The sequence below is a fragment of the Crotalus tigris genome, unplaced genomic scaffold, assembly GCF_016545835.1.
Source record: "Crotalus tigris isolate CLP2741 ecotype Arizona unplaced genomic scaffold, ASM1654583v1 scf7180000020347.5012614909:4044961, whole genome shotgun sequence".
In the NCBI taxonomy this organism is placed as follows: Eukaryota; Metazoa; Chordata; class Lepidosauria; order Squamata; family Viperidae; genus Crotalus; species Crotalus tigris.
This window is the reverse complement of record NW_024097978.1, coordinates 2716640-2737739: the sequence shown is the minus strand read 5'-3', so window position 1 is coordinate 2737739 and position 21100 is coordinate 2716640. Positions and strand designations below refer to the sequence as shown.

General features: G+C 41.2%; 1 protein-coding gene across 2 annotated transcripts in view; it reads left to right on the top strand.

Moving 5' to 3' along the window:
- LOC120318683 (SLAM family member 5-like) overlaps positions 1–20670 on the top strand; it is a 64964-nt gene extending 44294 nt beyond the window's left edge. The window contains exon 8 of one of the 2 annotated variants that reach the window (XM_039366656.1): positions 20325–20670. The gene's annotated coding sequence lies outside the window, so the exon portion shown is untranslated. Of the gene's footprint in view, positions 1–9278; positions 9515–20324 lie in introns of those variants that run through there. The other variant, XM_039366657.1, reaches the window with a different exon arrangement.
- Positions 20671–21100: the final 430 nt, after the last annotated feature.

Here is a 21100-nt window from a genome sequence, read left to right as displayed (position 1 = left end):
AGAAAAGAAGAAAAAGCAGAAACATGATAGCAGTATTACAGTATTTGAGGGACTGTCACCAAGAAGAGGGGGGTCACTTATTCACCAAAGCACCAGAAGACAGGACAAGAAACAATGGTTGGAAACTGATCAAAGAGAGAAGCACCTGGAATTGAGAAACTTCCTCACAGTGAGGACATTTAACCAGTGGAACAGCTTGCCTTCACTGGAGATTTTTAAGAAGAGGCTAGACAGTCACTTGTTTGAGATGGTATAGACCCATGGTTGCGAACCTATGGCACACGTCCCAGACTGGGCACGCAGAGCCCTTTCTGTTGGCACGCCTGCCAGAGGGATGCTCCCCTCCCCCTCTCCACATGAGCCTGACTAGTGCGAACTGGAGAGGGCAGGGAAACCGAATCCAGTAGTGCTCTCACAGGAACAGCTGCGAGAGCTGGGTGGGGACAGGGGAACCTATAAAAGCAGGTTTTTGCAGGAGTGCAGTGAGAGAGCGAGTGAGCAAGCAGACGGCCTTTGGAAGCAATTGTGGGCATGAGTTTGGAGAAGACAAGTAGGACGCGGTGTCCATTTGTGCTTTGCAGAAGGCTAACGGGGGAAGGAGGACACGTAGGTTTGGACTTTGGAGAAAGGGAGAAAGAGAGAGAGGGGAAGGAAGGATGGGAGGGAGAAGGAAGAAGAAGGAAGGAAGGAAGGAAGGAAGGAAGGAAGGAAGGAAGGAAGGAAGGAAGGAAGGAAGGAAGGAAGGCTGGGCCCGCCAGCTCTGCTGGGCAGATGCGTGGCCAGGCCTGCCCACGTGATGCCGAAGCCAGCCAGCCCTTTGGTGGGAGCACGGGGGGAGGTGGGAGAGCAGCTACCCCGAGCGCCATGCTTGCCTCCCTTCAGGCTCCCTCGGCCTCTTTCCCCCCTCCAGGCTGGGGCTGGTCAGATTCCTCCCGTGGGCCGCACTGTGCCCGTCCCCGGTCAGCCCTCCTCCTCCATCCTCCTCCTGCGGGCAGACCGTGGCTTACTGAACCGGGTGGCGCCTTTCCCCACATGCGTCCTCAGGCAGAGGAGCTGGGCAGCTGTGGTTCTCACTCCCTTCCAACCTCCATCTGCCCGAGGCCCAAGTTCGGCATGCCCGGCTGGCCAGCAACAGGCTGGAGAGTGCGAGATAGCAGCAGCTGCCCCAGGATGTAGGCTAGGCAGGGTGGGTAGGGGAAGAAGCAGTGTGGAGGCTCCGCACCCAGTCCAGCTCCGACACGGCATGGCAAGCAAGGCAGCAGCCCCAACTGCATCCTCATGCATGTGTACTCCCCCGCCATGCCAGGCAAGTGGAGCCACAGCGTCTGCCCACGTGCGTTCTGCCGCAGATGCTGTGGCTTCACTTGCCTGGCAGGGCGGGGCTGCACTCACGCACGGGGATCCATGTGGAGCTGCTGCCTCGCTTGCCATGCCATGCTGGGTCTGGGGTGGACTGGGCATGGAGCCTTCACGCCACTTTTTCGCCTGTGGACATCAGGAGCACCCATCCTGCCTACCCCGCATCCCGGGGTGGCTGCCGCTGTCCCACACTCTCCAGCGCTGAGCTTGGGCCTTGGGCAGATAGAGGCCGAAGGGGAGTGAGAGCCATGGCTGCCCGGCTCCTCTGCCTGAGGACACATGCTGGGAGAGGCGCCGCCTGGTTCGGTAAGCCGCAGTTTGCCTGCAGAAAGAGAAGGAGGATGGAGGAGGAGGGCTGGCTGGGGAGGGCGCAGCGCTGCCCACGGGGGGAATCTGACCAGCCCCAGCCTGGAGGAGGGGAGAGGCCAAGGGAACCTGAAGGGAGGCATCCCGGCATGCTGGGCTGGCCAGCAACAGGCTGGAGAGTGCCAGACGGTGGCACCTGGGATGACTGGTAGGTGGGCCGGGCGCTCCCGATGTCTGCAGGGGAAGAAGCGGCGAGGAGGCTCCACACCCAGCCCAGTCCAGCCCCAGCATGGCATGGAAAGCGAGGCAGCAGCCCCATGTGCATTCCCTTGCACAAGTGTGCCCCCACCCTGCCAGGCAAACGAAGCCACGGCATCTGCGGCAGAAGAGTGCAGGCGGGCAGTGGAAGGCACGAGGAGCCCTGATCCCAGCACAGCCCCTTCCCACTCTTCTCCCCCCCCTTGGAAGAGCTGCAGGGCTCAGAAGCCTCCCTCCATACCCCCCCCCGCCCCCAGGCAAGAAAACCATCGTGAGACACTCTTCTGTTTTAACTTTTTTTCCTTGTCACTTTTTGGAGTTTTCATCCTGCTTTCATGAGATGGCAGCATTTGGGAGGGGATGTAGCTGCACCCTTCCTCCCCCCAGCCATCAGCTGAGCAAGACGCCCTCCTGCCCACTGCCCCACCTGCCGGAAACCCCCTGGATCTCCCTCAACCCTGCCTGATCCCCACAGGCATCCCTCCCCAGGAGCAACATCGAGCTGGCCACGCCCACCCTGGCCATGCCCACCCAGTCTGTCATGACCCCTGTAGCCACGCCCATCCAGCATGCCGTGCCCATCTGGCAGGCCACACCCTCCCGGCACCCGGCAATACATAAGTGAGTTTTGGGTTGCAGTTTGGGCACTTGGTCACTAAAAGGTTCACCACCACTGGTATGGGTCCTCCTGCTTGAACAGGGGGCTGGACTAGAAGATCCTTCCAACTCTATTCTATTCTATTTAAAAATATATAGTTAAAATAACTCTCTTTTTAAAGATGCTCCTCCCTTGAAATTCCTATTTGTCTCTCCTTGGCTCTTTAGTACTTTGAGAGTGAACATAGAACATAGAATAACAGAATTATTCCACTACTGTATAATGCAATATTGAAGAGCAATATTAAGGGCAACACAATGGTGAGTAAAATGTGACAGATGCGTGTATATAATGTATGTTTTTATTTGTGGTTTTTACTGATGTGTATTGTGCACTGTGGATAGCATTCAATTTCATTGTGAGATACACAATGACAATAAAGATATTATATTCTAATTAGAAGAGACCTTGGAGATCTTCTAGTCCAATCCTCTGCTCAAGCAGGAGACTTTATACCAGGGGTCCCAAACCCCAGGTCTGTGGACCAGTACCGAGCCATGACATGCCAGCAACCGGTCCGCACAAACAAGCAAAGCCCCATCTATTAGATGCAGGCACCACACAAAACCATGCACCCTCTGGTCCACAGAAAAACCTCTCTTCACAGATCCAGTCCCTGGTGACCAAAAGGTTGAGGACCTCTGCTCTATATCATTTCAGACAAATGCTTGTCCAGTCTCTTTTTGAAAGTCTTCAGTGATGTAGCACCCACAACTTCTGAAAGCAAGTTATTCCACTGGTTAATTGCTCTCATCATTAGGAAATTTCTCCTTAATTCCAGGTTGCTTCTCTCCTTGGTTAGTTTCCATTCATTGTTTTTTGTCTTATCTTTTGGTGCTTTAGAAAATAGTTTGACCCTCTCGTCTTTGTAGGAGCCCCTCAAATAATAGAACCCTATCATGTTACCCCCTAGTCCTTCTTTTCACTAGACTAGACATACCCAAGTCCTCTGTTTGTCATATGTTTTAGCTTCCAGCCCCCTAATCATTCTTGTTGCTCTTCTCTGCACTCTTTCTAGAGTCTCAACATCTTTTTCATATTGTGGTGACCAAAACTGGATGCAGTATTCCAAGTGTGGTGTTATTAGAGCTTTATAAAACGGTATTAAAACTTCATGTGATCTTATGGACCAGGATAGACATGCTATGGTTTACAAAGGAATTAGCCTTGGAAATTCAAGAAATTGATATTGAACCTAGCCTCTGGGCAGACCATAATCCAATAAGTTTTCACTTGAAAGGACAAAGAAGCAGGCCAAGATGGACTCTCCAAAGAGTGATTCTTAAAGAAAAAGAATTTAAGTAAAGAATGGAGAAAGAAATGCACTTTTTCTTTCAAGTGAATGACAATGAGGATACATCCTTGCAGAACATTTGAGATACGGCAAAAGTATACATGAGGGATATAGCAATTTCGAACATGGCTAAGAGAAACAAAGAGAAAAAACAATATAGGATGAGGCTCGAGGAAGAATACAAACAGGCCGAAACACAATTTCAGAGAGATCCTGAAAACAAAGGATTGAAAAACAAAATGGATTTAATTAAACATAAACTCTATATAGAGGATTCGGAAAAGTTAGCACAAAAATTACAGGCAGCTAAGCAAAATAACTTTGCGCATGCGAATAAACCGGGAAGATGGCTAGCATATAAACTAAGAAGGCAGAAAGAGAAGCAATGGGTTATTAATTTGGAAGATGAGAAAGGAGAGACTATAACAGCGGTTCTCAACCTTTGGGTCGCGACCCCATTTGGGGTCGAACGACCATTTTATGGGGGTCGCCAAACAACGCGATCCGCCATTTTTCCCCTCAGGGAGCCGCGCCGCGCATGCGCGCCATGCATGGGGCGGCACCGCACATGGGGGCGCCGCCGCGCATGTGCACTGCACATGGCGCTGCCGTGCATGGGGGCGCCGTCGCGCATGCACGCCACGCATGGCGTGCATGCACGTCGTACATGGGCGCCGCCGCGCATGCGCGCTGCGCATGGGGCACCACTGTGCATGCACGCCCGTGCATGGGCGCCGCTGCGCATGCACACCACACATGGGCACCGTCGCACATGCACGCCACGCATGGGGCGCATGCACGGTGCGTCCTTATGACCGGGATCACCGTATAAAAAGGTTGAGAAACACTGGACTATAAAAAAGGGAATCGCTCAAAGATACTATGAAAAACTATATAAGAGAAATGAGGGGGGAAATGTAGAAAGGATAATAGAATACTTAGAGAAGGCAGACTTACCAAAGATTCCTCATGTTAAATGAGGAAATAAGAATGGCTGAAATAATCAGGGCTATAAATAAACAAAAGATCAATAAGGCGACTGGTCCAGATGGAATACCAGTGGAACTATATAAAGAACAACAAAGTGCACTCAATCAATACCTAATAGAAGTTTTCAACGCCATATTAACTGATGCTAAAATACCTAAGTCCTGATCGGAGGCAAATATAATATTGATTCCAAAAGAAGAAGTGAAAAAAACACGGATACAAAATTATAGACCTATATCATTATTGAATTCTGATTATAAAATTTTTGCCTCAATAATGGCGGAGCGATTCAAAAAATACCTAATTGATTTCATACATTTGGATCAAAATGGGTTTTTACCAAACAGGCAGACTAAGCGGAATATAAGAACAATTTTAAGACATCCTTGAATTTTATGAATCGCATAGTGATCGTCAAGTGGCACTTCTGTTCCTTGATACACAGAAGGCTTTTGACAATGTCAATTGGCAATTTATGATCCAACAACTAAAATTAATGGATGTCGGGGGGAAATTTTTAAACATGATAACCGCAATATATGCTGAACAAAAGGCCCAGATCATAATAAATGGAGAGGCCACTGATAAATTCAACATACAGAAAGGCACAAGGATGTCCTCTCTCACCATTGTTATCCATATATACATTAGAAATTCTTGCTAGAGTAGTAAGACAAGAAGAGCAGATTAAAGGACTTAAGATCAAGAAAGAAACATACAGATTTCAAGCTTATGCAGATGACTTAGCATTTATATTAGAAGACCCAGAACAATCAAGGCAGAAATTATTCAAAATATTGGAAGAGTATGGGGATCTGACAGGTTTGAATATAAATAGAAACAAAACAACGTTTATTACAAAAAACATGACTAACATACAAAAAGGAAACCTCGAGGCAAAATTAGGTATACAAGTAGTTTCCAAATTAAAATATCTAGGGGTAGTTATTTCAGCACGCTGCTCATCAATTAAAGAAGACAATTATGGCAAATTGGTGAAGAATATAAAAGTAGATTTAGACCGCTGGAAAAATTTACAACTCTCATTACTCGGGAGAATTGCTGCAGTGAAAATGAACATCTTACCTAAATTGATATTCCTGTTTCAGAATATCCCAATCCAATTAGACAAGAAATTTTTCAAGGAGCTGAATAAATTAACCTTAGAATTTGTGTGGTCCGGTAAGAAGGCAAGAATAAAATTAAAGGCATTACAGGATGCCAAAGAGAGGGGAGGTTTAGGTTCCCCAGATTGGGAGCTATATTACCAAGCAGCGGCCCTAACATGGATTAGAGACTGGATAACCTTAGAAAATAAAAAATGTTTACATTGAGAGGGTTATGACCTCCAGCAAGGTTGGCATGCCCACATATAGATGGGGCAAAGCAGAAACTACCAATATTTTTTAAGACATAAGGTTCGGCAAGAATTAATAAAAAGCTGGAATATAGTTAAACGTCAATATTACATAAAGATTCCAGCTTGGCTATCGCCATTGAAGGCAGTCACATGGCCCAATTTGTACAGAAAAGACAAAGCTATTATATATAAAGACATCTTGACAGAAGAAGGTTATTTAAAACAAAAACAAGAGCTAAGACAACAAGGAATAGACATGGAGTGATGGTCTTATCTCCAGATACAAGCAAGATACATGAAGGATAAGCAAGAATGGGGAATTAACAGACAAGATACGGGGTTAGATAAAATATTGCTAGGCCCGGAGAAAAAACAAATAAAGAATATTTATAAACACCTGTTGGAATATAAGCTATATGAGGAGCAGGTTAAAGAAACAATGGTGACATGGGCAATACATCTAGGCTATAATATAAATATGGATCAATGGCAGCAAGTATGGGAGTGAAATAACAAAATCACAGTAGTGACATCATATAAAGAAAACCTGTATAAAATGGTTTACGGATGGCATCTCCCTCCAGCCAGATTAGCCAAAATGTATAACGAATATTCATATATTCATCTATGTGTTGGAAATGTAAAAAAGAAAAGGACACCTTTTTTCATGAATGGTGGACATGTAAAGAAGCAAAGATGTACTGGCGTATGGTCTGGGAATGGGCAATAGAAATGACTAGGCAAAACATTCAATACAAACCTGAGACATTACTATTAGGAATACTAGAGGAAAAATATAAATAAAGAGGACACATATTTAATTATCCATGTGGTCACAGCAGCAAGGATACTATTTGCTCAAAAGTGGGAAGCAATGGAAGTACCGAGGGGGAAAGCACTAATAAAGAAAATTATGTATTGCGCAGAACTACTGTAGATAGGATAACTAAAAGATTAAAAAATCAGGAAGAAACAGAATTTTATCGAATATGGAATAAATTTTATAGATGGAGGGAAAAAAATGGAGGTCACAGTAAAGAGATAAGTTGAGATAGAGACCAGAAATGTATAGTTGTATATAGATATATTATATGTAATTAATGTACAATATGGACTGAGATGTCAGTCAAAGACGATTTACCATGTTCAATGTTTTTAATCCTTTTTTTTCTTTGTACCCAATAAAAACTTAAAAAAAAAAACTTCATGTGATCTTGAGTCTATCTTTCTATTAATGCAGCCTAGGACTGCCTTGGCTTTTTTGGCTGCTGCCACACACTCTTGGCTCATATTTAAGTGATTGTCCACTAAGACTCCAAGATCCCTCTCATAATGGGGGCTTTAAGCCAAGTTTGTGAGTAAGCAACTTTTCATTTCACCGGGGAGCGGGGCACAATGGACCAGTTTTTTTCCCCCTCTCATGGAAATCCAATATAAAATGAAAGCTATTGTGAACAGTAACAAATGTAATAATAATAATAATAATAATAATAGCCATCAATCAATTGCAATAGATGGCTTTGCTTGGAATAGCATATATCCTGTGACGATACCTGTCAACGCTGTAACAATGGATGTCATCACTCTGACAACTGAGAACCAGAAGCCATTTTTACTTTTGCTTTTAATGTACCTTTTCTATTCTTTTAGAGTTCAGATATAGAAGGGGGGATGGGGTAAATGCCTGAGGGATTAGCTAGCCATAACAATGTAGAAGTGTGAGAATACAAGGACATGTTCTGATAAGGTTTTGGCGGGCTGAGGGGCTGGGGAGAAAAGCCCGTGTTTTGTACTAATTGGGGAATGTGATTTATGACAGCTTTTGTGGGGTGGGAATTGCAATTTGTTACTTTGTATCTGGGAGGACGGAAACTCATTCTTGGGTTCAACTATGTAAGTGCTGATACTTTGTTTCCTAATAAAATGTTCTTTAAGGAAGAAATCTTGCCTTGAAGTTCTTTTACTGGTTTCATCTATCGGAACCATGACAATACCTCTGAGACCACCAAACTTCCAGATCTGCCTAACCCAGGTCCTTGGGAAGGACTCAATAGATAGACAAAAATGCCAAATCCAATCTTTATCTCTGGTTAACAGTGTGATGAACAATCAAGCAACATTACACTGCAAATACTTAAACTAGGTTAAATGGTTTATTGTATGCTTATATTTTATTTTACATAATCAGATTTTAAGCTTATTTTAACAAAATTCAAGAATTTTCATATATGAAGCATATGGGGTTTCTATCTGGATCAGATTAAATTTCATTTAACAGTTGATATTAGTGAATCTATTAGTGAATAGTGAATCTATTAGTTTCAATATACTTGTTTTGTCTTTTTTAACAATGTTGAAAATATCATTTGTGTCAGATAGGAAGGTGAGAATGGGGGAAAAGGTACGCAAAGAAAAAAGGTGAGGTGCAAAAAAAAAGAAAAATACAGTATGTTTCTAATCTTGTGAACTAAACATGAATTTTCCAAAAATATTTTGAATATTTTCTGAAAGTGAATAATTGGTCTTATAATATAATATCAACCAGTAATAGAGACTGAAAAGTAAATTGAAGGAATTGATACATTATTATAAAAGAATTTATATCAGCCTCCTTTTTCTTCCATTTTAGAAGAGACAAGAAGTTTCTTTCCCTTACTTAAATTTATAATAATAATAATAACAACAGCTAAGGCTATTTGTTTTCTCTAACATTTATTCATTTAATTGTTCAATGTACAATGTATATACAGAGTGTACTAATTGTTAGTTTAATTGCTACAAATATTGGCTTAGCCTGGAATTAAATGTCTTGTTTCTCAAGACTTGCTTTTAGTACTATGTCTGGGTTACAATTCCAAGTAGCCTTTATTCACTGTCAGATCCCCAAATCCTTATTGTCTCCCTTCCATATATATATTCTTGTGCTTTGCTTTGGGACCTACCATTTAGCTGGGGGGAGGGGGGATATTTGCTTTTGCTTGGGATAACTTTCGCTTTCTACTCTTTCCTACTGCCTCCATCCTTTTGAGATAGGAATGTGTTTCCCTTATCAGGAAGACAGTTACAGAGAAACAAAACTGGAGAAGACCTTGAGATGCATGCCAACTGTACCAGTTACCTGCTCATCGTGTCACCTGTGGATTGGCTGGATTTCAAATGGATACTATGACTTTGGTGGGAGGAGGAATATTGTTGGTTTAATTATACCGTTGAAGCAGGATTTTCCCCAGATCTCACCTTGACTTCCCTACTGTCACTAACCCCTAATAAAAGTTTCCTTTTGAGACAATGCCTGTTTCAAGAGTTCTGCTTTTTTGGGTGGTTAGCTGAGGTGGGTCCTTACATTCACACAGAATGTAATGGGGATGTTCATCAGTTGGGTTCCTTGTCATTTTATTTTTCATTAAGAACCAGAATTCAACAGTGATTATTGGAAGGGATTGCAATCATTATAGCAGGTGGCTATAGGTATAGGTTCTATGTTCTGGAACTACATCTCTATTATGGCACTTGGACCACAGGAAGCCAGACCAGAATCTCAATATAAAATATAAATAAGCTCAATCGAATTATAATATTAGTGACTTCACATGTGTATTAACAACAAGTTTCTGTTCAGCTAAGTCAACTGTTTACAACATTGAAAACATTCTTCTGAAAAGAGATATGTTGATGACCGCAATTTCTCTTTCCACCAGTGTGTTGATCTAGTTTGCAACAGTAGCTTAGCAATTCTGAATCAAGAAAAAAAAGCATAGTCAACACATCCATCATGGAAGATTTAAAACATATTTGGGAGTTTACTACAGATATATATAAATATTTTAATAAGAACATGAGATGTTACTGTTTCTTCAATTTTACAAACTATAGTACAGCAATTATGTTTCTTATATGAGGAAAATAGTTTACATATGCAATCTGTACTGGAAAAAAGGTTACTTGAATAGCCTCCTACACAAAAATGACCCACCTAATTATTCTAAATTGTTAATGTAAATACTGTAACTATTACCACCGCATATTTGTTTGCCTCGCAATCATTAACAAGTGGCACACTTATTCACATGCATGCCTACATGTATAACATTATTATTTTATAATGCATTGCATAAAATATTGCAATATTATTCACAGTTTACTGTAGTAGTTAAGGCATCAGACTATAGACCAGGAGCCTGGGAATTCTATTCCTGCCTTTGACATAGAGCCAGCTGGATGACCTTGGAGCAGTCCCTCTCCCTCAGCTGCAAGAGCAAAAAATCACTTCTGAAACTTTGCAAAGAAAATACTGTAGGGATTTTTCCAAGTGGTCACCACTGTCACCACTGACTTGAAGGCATGCACTCATACATACATGATATGCACACCTGTCTGGAGAACCTGTTTAATTGATAATATACTACACATAGAGCATAAGAACTTACTAGATCTCAGGTAGAACCAGCTGTGTCAATATATAATTTCTTACAGCTTTTCAGGGAGACAAGATAAAAACAAAATACTTGCTCATAACTATAGCTTGAAATAATCAGAATGTGCAGGGAACTTTTGCTGACCATCTTCAAATTATAAATGTGGTTGGTTTTGCCCATAACATCTAAGTAAAATCTCTTTTGAGCTCGACTCAACTTCTATTGACTTACATATACACTTATATAGTTTGCTTAACATAATACTAAAAGGGCTTGCCTTTCAGGAAGTGTGGTTCAACATTCCAGTTGTCTCCTTCTCTAATATTTTCTTTTTTTATGTGTGTGCCAAGTCAGTTTTTACTCCTAGTGACTGCTTGTACTATCTCTTCAGTTTTCTTGGCAATCTTTTTTCCCCCCTTCTGGAAGTAGTTTGCCTTGCCTCTTTCCCTGGACTGAGAGACAGTGATGAACCAGGTGGCTTTGTGCTTAGGCAGGACGAGAACTCAAGGCATCCCAGTTGCTAGACTGGTGCCTTAACCACTACAGAAAATTGAGTCTAGTGATTTCCTATTCTGTAGCTAACCTGTTTAGTTTCTGGAGATCAGCTAAATTGGTTAGATACTGCCATCTCAATCTCAATCAGAATAGAGCTGGAAACCTTGGAGGTCTTCTAGTCCAACTCCCTGCTCAAGCAGGAGACTTATACCATTTTAGATAGGTAGATGTCCAATCTTTTCTTAAAAACCTCTAGTGATGAAGCACCTACAACTTCTAAGGCAAGCTGTTCCACTGTTAGTTAATTGTCCTCACTTTAGGAAGTTTCTTCTTAATTCCAGGTTGCTTCTCTCCTTGATTAGTTTCCATCCATTGTTTCTTGTTTTACCTTCTGGTCTTTGAAAAATAAGTTGACCCCCTCTTCTTTGTGACAGCCCCTCAAATACTGGAATACTGCTATCATGTCACCCCTAGTCTTCTTTTCTCTAGACTGGCCATACCCAATTCCTGCAACCGTTCTTCATAAGTTTTTGTCTCCAAGCTTTTGATCATCTTCTTTGCACTTTTTCCAAGCTCTCAACATCTTTTTTGTAATGTGGTGACCAAAACTGGATGCAGTATTCCAGGTGTGCTCTTAGTAAGGATTTGTAAAGTGGTACTAATACTTCATGTGATTTTGATTCTCTGCCTCTGTTTATACAACTAAGGATTGTATTTGCTTTTTTGGCTTCTGTTGCATACTGCTGGCTCATGCTTAATTGGTCATCCACTATGACAGGGGTCCCCAACCTATGGTCCACGGCCCGGTACCAGGCCATGGCCTGTTGGCCACTGGGCCCCAGGAATAGCTGACAAGCCCCCCTACTCACAGTAGCACTGTCATGCGGGTGCTAGTAACCTCATTTGCACGTGTGGGGACATTAGCACTACTGTCAGCGTCATGCAGCCACCAGCAGTCTTTTTGTACATGCATGTGGGTGCTAGCACCCATGCCATGGGTGTGCATGCCCCACTTGTGCATGCACATGAACGATAGCACCACCATCATGTGCGTGCCCATTCGTGCATGCGTGCATGGGGCCACGCACCCACCCAATTCCCTGCTGCTTCTTGGGGTTGGGGAGGTATGCACCAGGTCTCCAAGGTCCTTCTCACAGTTATAGTTTTTGAGCCAGGTTTCATCTAATCTGTACTTGTACTTTTGGTTTTTCCTACCAGGTGTAAAACCCTTTCCAAAGCCTCAACATCTTTTTGTAGTATGGTGACCAAAATTGGTTGCAGTATTCCAGGTGTGGTCTTACTAGGGTTTTATACAGCAATACTAATACTTCGCATGATCTTAATTCTATGCCTCTGTTTATACAACCCAGGTTTGTATTAGCTTTTTTGGCTACTGCTGCACACTGCTGGCTCATATTCAAGTGATCATCCACTAGGACTCCAAGGTCCCTCTCACAGTTTTTGAGCCAGGTCTCGCCTAATCTGTACTTATACCTTTGATTTTTCCCGCCTAGCTGTAAACCTTGCTTTTCTGCACATTAAATTTCATGTTGTTAGATAGGGCCCATTGTTCAAGTCTGTCAAAATCTTTTTGGATCCCAAAGGTTGTTAGTAGGGCAATGTTGGAAGAAGGAATCTTTGCCTACTTTGCAAGAGTGGTTTTTTAAAGTTTCTTATTTGGCGGAAATGGCAAAGATTTTGGCTTTTTTGAAGGATCAATTGCAAGAGAAGTATTTTGTGGTATGGAAAAAATGGATAGATTTTATACAATATAAGTTGGATATAAAAAAATATTATTTAGTTTTTCAATAACTTATATTTAAAATTTTAAATATTTTATAGACTTTATTCTTTTTTTATTTTTATTTTTATTTTTATTATATTTTCTTTTATCTTTTTCTTTTTTCTTTTTTTATTCTTTTTTCTTTAAAGCATTTTTCTTTTGGTATTTATGTTTTTCTATATATATATTATTGTTAATTATTTTATAATTTGTTCAATTAATGTATTTAGATTTATTTATGGTTTATATCTTTTTAAAGATTTTTTGAAGAAATTTCAATTAAGCCTGTATTCAGCTCTGGGAAGGTCGGGGGAGGGAATGGGAGGTTTGGGGAAGGGTTGTTTTGTTTTTGTAAAATTTTTAAAAATTTTCAATTAAAAAAAAAATCTTTTTGGATCCTGAGCTTGTCTTCTGGGGTGTTGACTATTCCTGCCAGCTTAGTGTCATCTGCAAATTTGATGAGTTCCCCTTCTATGCCCTCATCTAAGTCATTTATGAGGATATTGAAGAGTACTGGGCCTAAGATGGAACATTGTGGTAACCCACTGCTTACTTCCCTTCGTGTAGATATAGTACCATTAAAGTACCATACTCATTGAGTATGATTTGTCAGCTAGTTACAATTCCATCTGGTGGTGATACTATCTTACATTTTTTAAGTTTACCAAGAAGTAGGTTGTGGCCTACTTTGCTGAATGCCTTGTTAAAGTCTAAGTATATTATGTCCACAGCATTTTGCTGGACTACTAATTTAGTCACTTTGCCAAACAATGAAATAAGATTGGTTTGGCATGATTCTTTTTAACAAACCCATGCTGGCTATTAGTTATAACTTTATTTGTTTCTAGATTTTCACAGATCAGTTTTTAAATTATTTTTTCCAGTATCTTCCCAAATATTGATGTTAGGCTGATTGGCCTGTAGTATCCTGGGTCTTCTCCTTTTTGGGAAGATGGGAATCACATCAGCTCTTTTCCATTCCTCTGGTAGTTCAATGGTTCTGAGATAACATCTGCCAGCTCCTTCAGAACGTTGGGATGTAATCCATTAGGTCCTGGTGATTTATATTCATCAAGGACAGACAGGTGTTCACTTACCATTTTCTTGCTTATTTTAATTTTTGTTTCTAGTCTCTCTTTTACATATGTTTTTGGTAGGTTGGGCTATGGTTTCTTTTTTGTGAAGACCTATGCAAAGAATGAGTTAAGCCGCTCTGCTTTCTCTCTGCTGCCTGTTACTTCCTTGCCATCTTCTCTCTTTAGTGGACTGACTTTTTTTATCTTTGTTGCAAGTGTCTTTGTTCATTCTGAGCCTTTGCTTTCCTGACTTCATCTTTGCAGGTTCTGCTATATGCTAATATTCTGCCTTAGTTATGTGTCCCTCTTTCCATTTTTTGTACTTGTCCTTTTTGTCTTTCAGTTTGTCAGAGAGATCTTTGTGCAACCACGCTGGTTTCTTCTTGGATTTCTTGTTTTTCTTTTTCAGTGGTATTGTGTTGGACTGGGCTTTTAGAATCATATTTTTTAGACTTTCCCAAGCTTCTTGAGTTGTTTTCCCCTTTAGGATTTTTATCCATGGAATTTTTCTTTGGCTTTCTCTGAGTTTGTAAAAATCAGCTCTCTTTAGATGAGAGAATAGAAGGGAACTTATCAAAATTGCAGATGACACTAAACTGGCAGGAATAACCAAGACCCCCGAAGACATGCTCAAGATCTAAAAAGATCTTGACAGACCTATCCAACAACATGAAATGTAATGTGGAGAAAAGCAAGGTTTTACACCTAGCAGGAAAAATCAAAGGTATAAGTACAGATTAGGTGAGACCTGGCTCAAAAACAGTAACTGTGAGAGGGACCTTGGAGTCCTAGTGAATGATCACTTGAATATGAACCAGCAGTGTGCAACAGCAGCAGCAGCCAGAAAAGCTAATATAATCCTGGGCTGTATAAACAGAGGCATAGAATCAATATCATACAAAGTATTAGTACCCTTTTTAAAACCCTAGTGAGACAATACGTGAAATACTGCAACCAATTTTGGTCACCATACTACAAAAAAGATGTTGAGGCTTTGGAAAAAGTTCAGAGAAGAGCAGCTAAGATGATCAAAGGCCTGGAGACTAAATCATATGAAGAATGGCTGCAGGACTTGGGTTTGGCTAGTCTAAAGAAAAGAAGAAATACGGGTGGCATGATAGCAGTATTCCAGTATTTGAGAGGCTGCCACAAAGAAGAGGGAGTCAAATTATTCTCCAAAGCACCAGAGGGCAGGACAAGAAAGAATGGTTGGAAACTGAACAAAGAGAGAAGCAACCTAGAATTAAGGAGAACTTCCTGATAGTGAGGACAATTAACCTGTGGAACAGCTTGCCTTCATAAATCGTGGGCACTCCATCAATGGAGATTTTTAAGAAGAGTCTAGATTGTCACTTGTCTGAAATGGTATAGGTTGACCTGTTTGAGTAGGGAGCTGGACTAGGAGACCTGCAAAGTCCCTTCCAGCTCTATTCTATTCTATGAATGATATTCACAATTTAGCAAATCACTAGAGGTCCCTATTGCATAAAAGATTGCACAAAAAGTGGTGATGCCAGATGGCCATATTTATTTAGATCTTCATTTGGAACAAGAATTGCCTTGGTCAATTGGTGGTGCTGTTTTCCCATTGTTTGCCAACCTAATGCCATTTTTCCATTATAGCCACAATAGGATTGCTTATGAAAACTGTGATGAAAGCAGATCAGCAGGGTATTATTCTGCAACAAAAATGAGAGTCCAGTGGCATTCAACATGTCCTACAACTCTTAATATTTTCTGCCAGGGGGCATTAGCATGCCATATCAGTATCAAACAAGATAGATTTGTCTGTTTCTTGCTACAGTTATCTAGAATTTAAACTTTCTTAGGACATCCTGTTAGAGATTATTAGAGGACCAATGGAGTTTCAAACTGATACTGCAGTAGTGATTTGTTGAACCATATTAACTGTTTCTCAGTGAAGAGAACTTCTGTGAGATTGTCATGAAGCCAGATCAAAATGAAATCAATACTCCCTCCCCCACTCTAATATTATGCAATTAAAGGAAGAACAATTACCAAAAACCAGTTCTTTGGGCTAGTGCATCATTCAGTCTTGGACCTCCCCCCTTTCAAGTCCTGGAAGGAAGAGATTCCTTCTAAAATGAACTCAGATATGACATGTTGTATCATAGTAGAGAATCAGAAGAAGTATTTTAGATGAGATCAGCTTTGAAGTTGTCCAGAGAATTTCTGTGCTGTAAACTGATCTGCCTCCAAAACTAGATTCAAAATTAGAATCAGAATTTTCAACAATATATAGAAATGAATACTATTCCTTCCATAGCACCTGCCAGATTCTAATAAAAAACTGATTTTTAAAAATATAATTCTTTAATTAAAGGAAAATAAATTGAAAGTGGCATGTTGTAAAATTAAGAGACAGTGTTATATTTATATCCAAAAATGCCACAAGTCAGAGCCAAAGATAAGTTGAGTTCAGCTGTGGAGCTTCTGGTGTGTTAGGGAGGGTATGTCCTGTGGAAGCCTGGAGGTTATGTGAGAACTCAGTGGGGTTCCATGAGAGGAAGCATCCCTAATCATTTTTCTATGGTGTAATGGAAAGGGTGGATTTTCCAGGTGATCTTCAGAAGCCTTTTCCTCTTCCCCGGGCAGTTTCTTGTGCTCATCATGATTCTTTGCTCTCTGTGTGTTTGAAGAGGCAGAGAATAGGGGCTCAGGGATTTTTTACTTTTTTATTTTACTAACAGGCCTATGGCCTCAAAAAGTCTGAAAACCCCTGCACCTGAGGAAAATAACTTCATTGGTTTTCCTGATAGGAAATAATTATTCTGTGACTGGCCAAAGCCTCTGCAAGAGCCTTTGGTGAGGGCATTCAATAGCATACCCTTAGTTTTCAAATTGCCGCTAAACCCAGTTTGGGGACTCTTACCTGTTGATGAATTCTAATTGTTAATATGACAAAAGAGTGAAATGAATAACTTTCTGTGATATATTCTTATTAAATGTATTTCTTTCCAATTTAGGTTAATTAATTTAAATCCAATATTTTGAAGAGTAACTCCCAACATCCCACTCAAGCACACTTGCCTATAGTTTAATATATGCTAAGATTCTTTAGCCTCTGGCTTCTCTCACTCACATAGGCATGTGAGGGAATACCAGATTGCCAGGAAATGTTCTCCTCTTTCCTTCTTTTCAGACTTCCAGGCAATGTGAGTCTGGGTTTCCCCATAGAGAGGAAAGCCCGTTAGATGACTAGATACCATTTTCTGGAAGCTGTGCTGAGCTGACAGCTCATGTGTCTGAGGATAAATTGTCTATGGGAAGGGAAGTGGGGAAGGAGAAGCTAACTTGTCCTTGAGAGCAGAAAGAGAGAGACAGAGCCGAGAGAAGGGGGAAAACTGTGAGACCACAACAGAAATTTGCTGCAGTGCTCTTTTTCTTTTTACAGGAATCTGCTTTTCTCCTCCAGGTAGATATTAATCTAATATTAAGTCATTTAACCTTTCTAATTATTCTCCTTCAGGTCAGCTGGTTTCCTATTAAACTTTCAGTCTCTGCTCTAAGGCAGTTATTGCTGCTTCCAACTAGTCTTACCTCCAAAGTCAGATTGCCTCTGGCAAGGAATTGGGCTGCTATTTATTGTGCCCTCCCTCTCCTCCCCCCCCCCGTTTCTTTACTTTTTCATAATTTCTATTGTAATTAAGAAATTAATCTTTGCATAATTTGTAGCATATCAAGACTATTTGGGTAGCTTTTTAAAACAATCTTCTGTTAAAAATGTGAATGGATTAAATTTCTTGAGTCAGTTCACTAAATCTCAATTATCATATTCATGATTAATATGATTAATTTTATTGCAGTAGAAATATTTTGTTTTCTGACAATTTTATTTTGTTTATGTCTAATTGTAAGCCAAATCACATCAATGAAGTTTGGGGCACATTTAGGAAGGTTTGAACAAATGACATGGACAGATATGTTTCCATTTTTGGTGCTGATAATATTTGAATGCCAGCTCTTGTAGAATATCCCTTGCTGTTTTTTCAGGGCATGCAGAAATTCCATAGGTACAAAGATCAAGTGAGTGGCACAATAACTTAGGGGTAACCAGCTTGGCAAGTATGTGACTTGCAGGTATAGTCAGTTCCTTTTCACAGGAGAGAACTTTGCCGCCCTCTGATGTTTTCTTAAGGTAGAAAAGTTGCCCTTGGGTAAACCCATGCTTTTGGAGGTATAATAGAGGTTCTGGTTTATTGTAAGTGGAGGGCAGAGAGCCAACTACCAGTGAATGGACAGGAATTGGATGAAGAAGTAAGCAATGGGAAGTGGGCAATTTCCTTAACTTAACTATGAATGTTGGGGATAAATAAAAAATATACCTGTCAGCTATTGGCAGGCAATATTAAATTGTCTATTGAAGCATCTTTTGAAAAGCTGCTAAACAAGTGTTTAGAACTCTTCTTTTATTTCACTACAGCAGCAGCCATTAGCACCTGGCCTACTATGTTATTTCTGGACCATCTTGAATGTTTCCTGGAGTTACTTTTGGCCATTTTAGCCCTCTTCAAAAATTTGTCAAACCTCAGCCCTTACCTTAGCATGCAGCAAATTTTAGATTGATTTACTTTTCTGTTGTCCAAAGGGTAAGTGGAAAGGGAAGGCAAAGCTGACTAAATGTGATTTTCACAAGACCAGCCTAAGAGTACTTGGGGTATAATGGAAAGGGTGGATTTTCCAGGTGATCCTAGAGGCATTAAAGATCCTGAAGGAGCTATCCTTTAAGCAAGTCTGGTAGGTTCAGTATTTTAACCACTTTAACCCTAACTCTTCACTACTTCCTGGGAGGAAAGAATTTCCTTATGAATGCCTTCCCTTGTATGCCCAATACAGAAGTGCCTGATAGTAAGTGCCAGCACTTACAAGGCAGCAGAGAATGGCCTCTCTGCAGCTGGCTAGAGACTTGTTGATTCAGCCACTAAAAGATGCCTTGTGGGGGGGGGGGTTTCCAAAGGCATAAGGATGACTTGATGTTAAGGGATGGCTTGGCATGGAAGGGGAGCAAATTGTACATCTCAGCCAGCCAGAGAACTTTGGTCCTGCAGAGGAACCCCAATGCAAAAACCGCAGGGCATTTTATGTTTGTGAAAACCCTTCATTTTGCAATGAAACAGTTTGGGTGGCCAAAGATGAAAAAGTACATAGAAACCTATGTGACCAGTTGCCCTGTATGTGTCTCCATGAAGTGCCTACCTGCAGACTTGCCACAGTTGATAGCCAACCCTGCTAGCCCTTGGGAGGAGATATCATAGAGCTGCCTGAGTATGCTGGGAATATTGTAATCTGGACTGTCGTTGAACTGTTCTCAAAGCAAGAGCACTTTGTGGTGTGTCCGAAGATTCCTTCAGCCAGGATCGTGCCAAGATGTTTGTGCAGCACATCTATAGACCACATGAGATCTCAGACAAAGGGGTGCAGTTCACAGCAAAGTTTTGGTGGGAATTCTTGAAAATGATAGGTTCCTTATAGGGACTTAGCTCCACCTATCATCCTAATACCAATGGAGCTGCTGAGCGTACTAATTCTTTGGTAGAGCACTGTTATGTGAATTATCAGTAGACTAAATGGGCTGAATTCCAGAGGTGGCATATAATAACTCGGTGCACAGTAGCACAGGTTTTATCCCTTTCAAGGTGGCTAAGGGAACTGAATTTGTGTCCATGCCAGAGCTCCCACAGGGTATCCCATCCTCAGTGTTGTTGGCTGAGTGGATAGATACTTTGAAATCCACACGGGGCACCATGTGTGAGGCACTGACTAGGGAAATTCAAAAGAGGCAAGCAGATCAGAGTAGAGATTCCCAGAGAGAATTTAGAGTGGGGGATAAGGTGTACTTGTCCACAAAATATCTGAATCTGAGGCAACCTTGTAAAAAGTTAGGTCCCAAATATATAGGGCCTTTTCAAATCACCCAGATTGTAATTCCAGTGACAATGGAACTGAAGTTGCCAAAAAACCTCAGATGGATTCATCTGGTATTTCATTGCAGTCTTTTAAAACCCTTCCAAGACTCTGGATTGAGACCAGTCAGAAAACCACCTCCTCCCCCCATCCTAGTGAGGGGAGAGGAGCATCATGAGGTCAAAAAGATCCTTGATTCCAAATACTACAAGGGAAAGTTACAATACCTAGTACTGTGGAAGGGCTACCCATTAGTGCATGCTGAGTGGGTGGCTGCTACAGATGTTAGGGAAACAAAGTTGGTTAAGAAGTTCCACACTAAGTACCCTCAGCAATCCCAATAAGAAATGCAGCAGTAGTTGGTTTGTAAGTAACAATATATGTATATGTTTATTATTGTTTTAGGTCTACCCTTCTTCCGAGGAGTTGGCATGTCAAGACTGACTCTCGTCTTCACCTGCATTTTGCCTTTGCTATCAGCTTGACAATAACAGGGAGAGGGTGGATGGAATGCAGGGATGGGAGAATAGTATTCAAACATCCATCGGCTTCTGTGAGACATTGCTGCCATCTCAAGGACACACCCAGCAGATGTCCCAGCGTGGCTGGCTGATTCCCATAACAAAATGAACAGAAGAGATTGGTGGACATTTTGGACTCTGGGTGGCCCAGAGGGAAAAGGGGGAATTAACTACACTTGCTTTTGCATGGGAAACCTAGAGCTGGTTTTGCTTCTTCTGTGTCAATGTGGTTTTTTTCAATAAAGTTTTATACTCTTGGTAAAATAATGTCCCAGGAGTTCCTTTTTCTGGATTTGCCATCTGGGCAGTTGACATATACATTTATTGTAAACTTCCCAGAGAGCTTCTACTCACTATTGGGTGATTTAATTTTTTTAAATAAAGAAATAAATGAAAGACTTTCAGCTCTAATAATGAAAATCAAGGAGCACTGTGGGGAAAAAATAAATATAAAGAAAACCAAACTAATGACAACAGTTACTGTCACTTACCTTACAACTGACAATGAAAATATTGAAGTGGTGGGTAGTTTCTATCTTTTGGGATCAACAGTTTGGTTTAGTGATTAAGGCACTAGGCTAGAAACCAGGAGACCGTGAGTTCTAGTCCAACCTGTTGAGTGACTTTGGACCAGTTATTTTCTCTCAGCCCTAGGAAGAT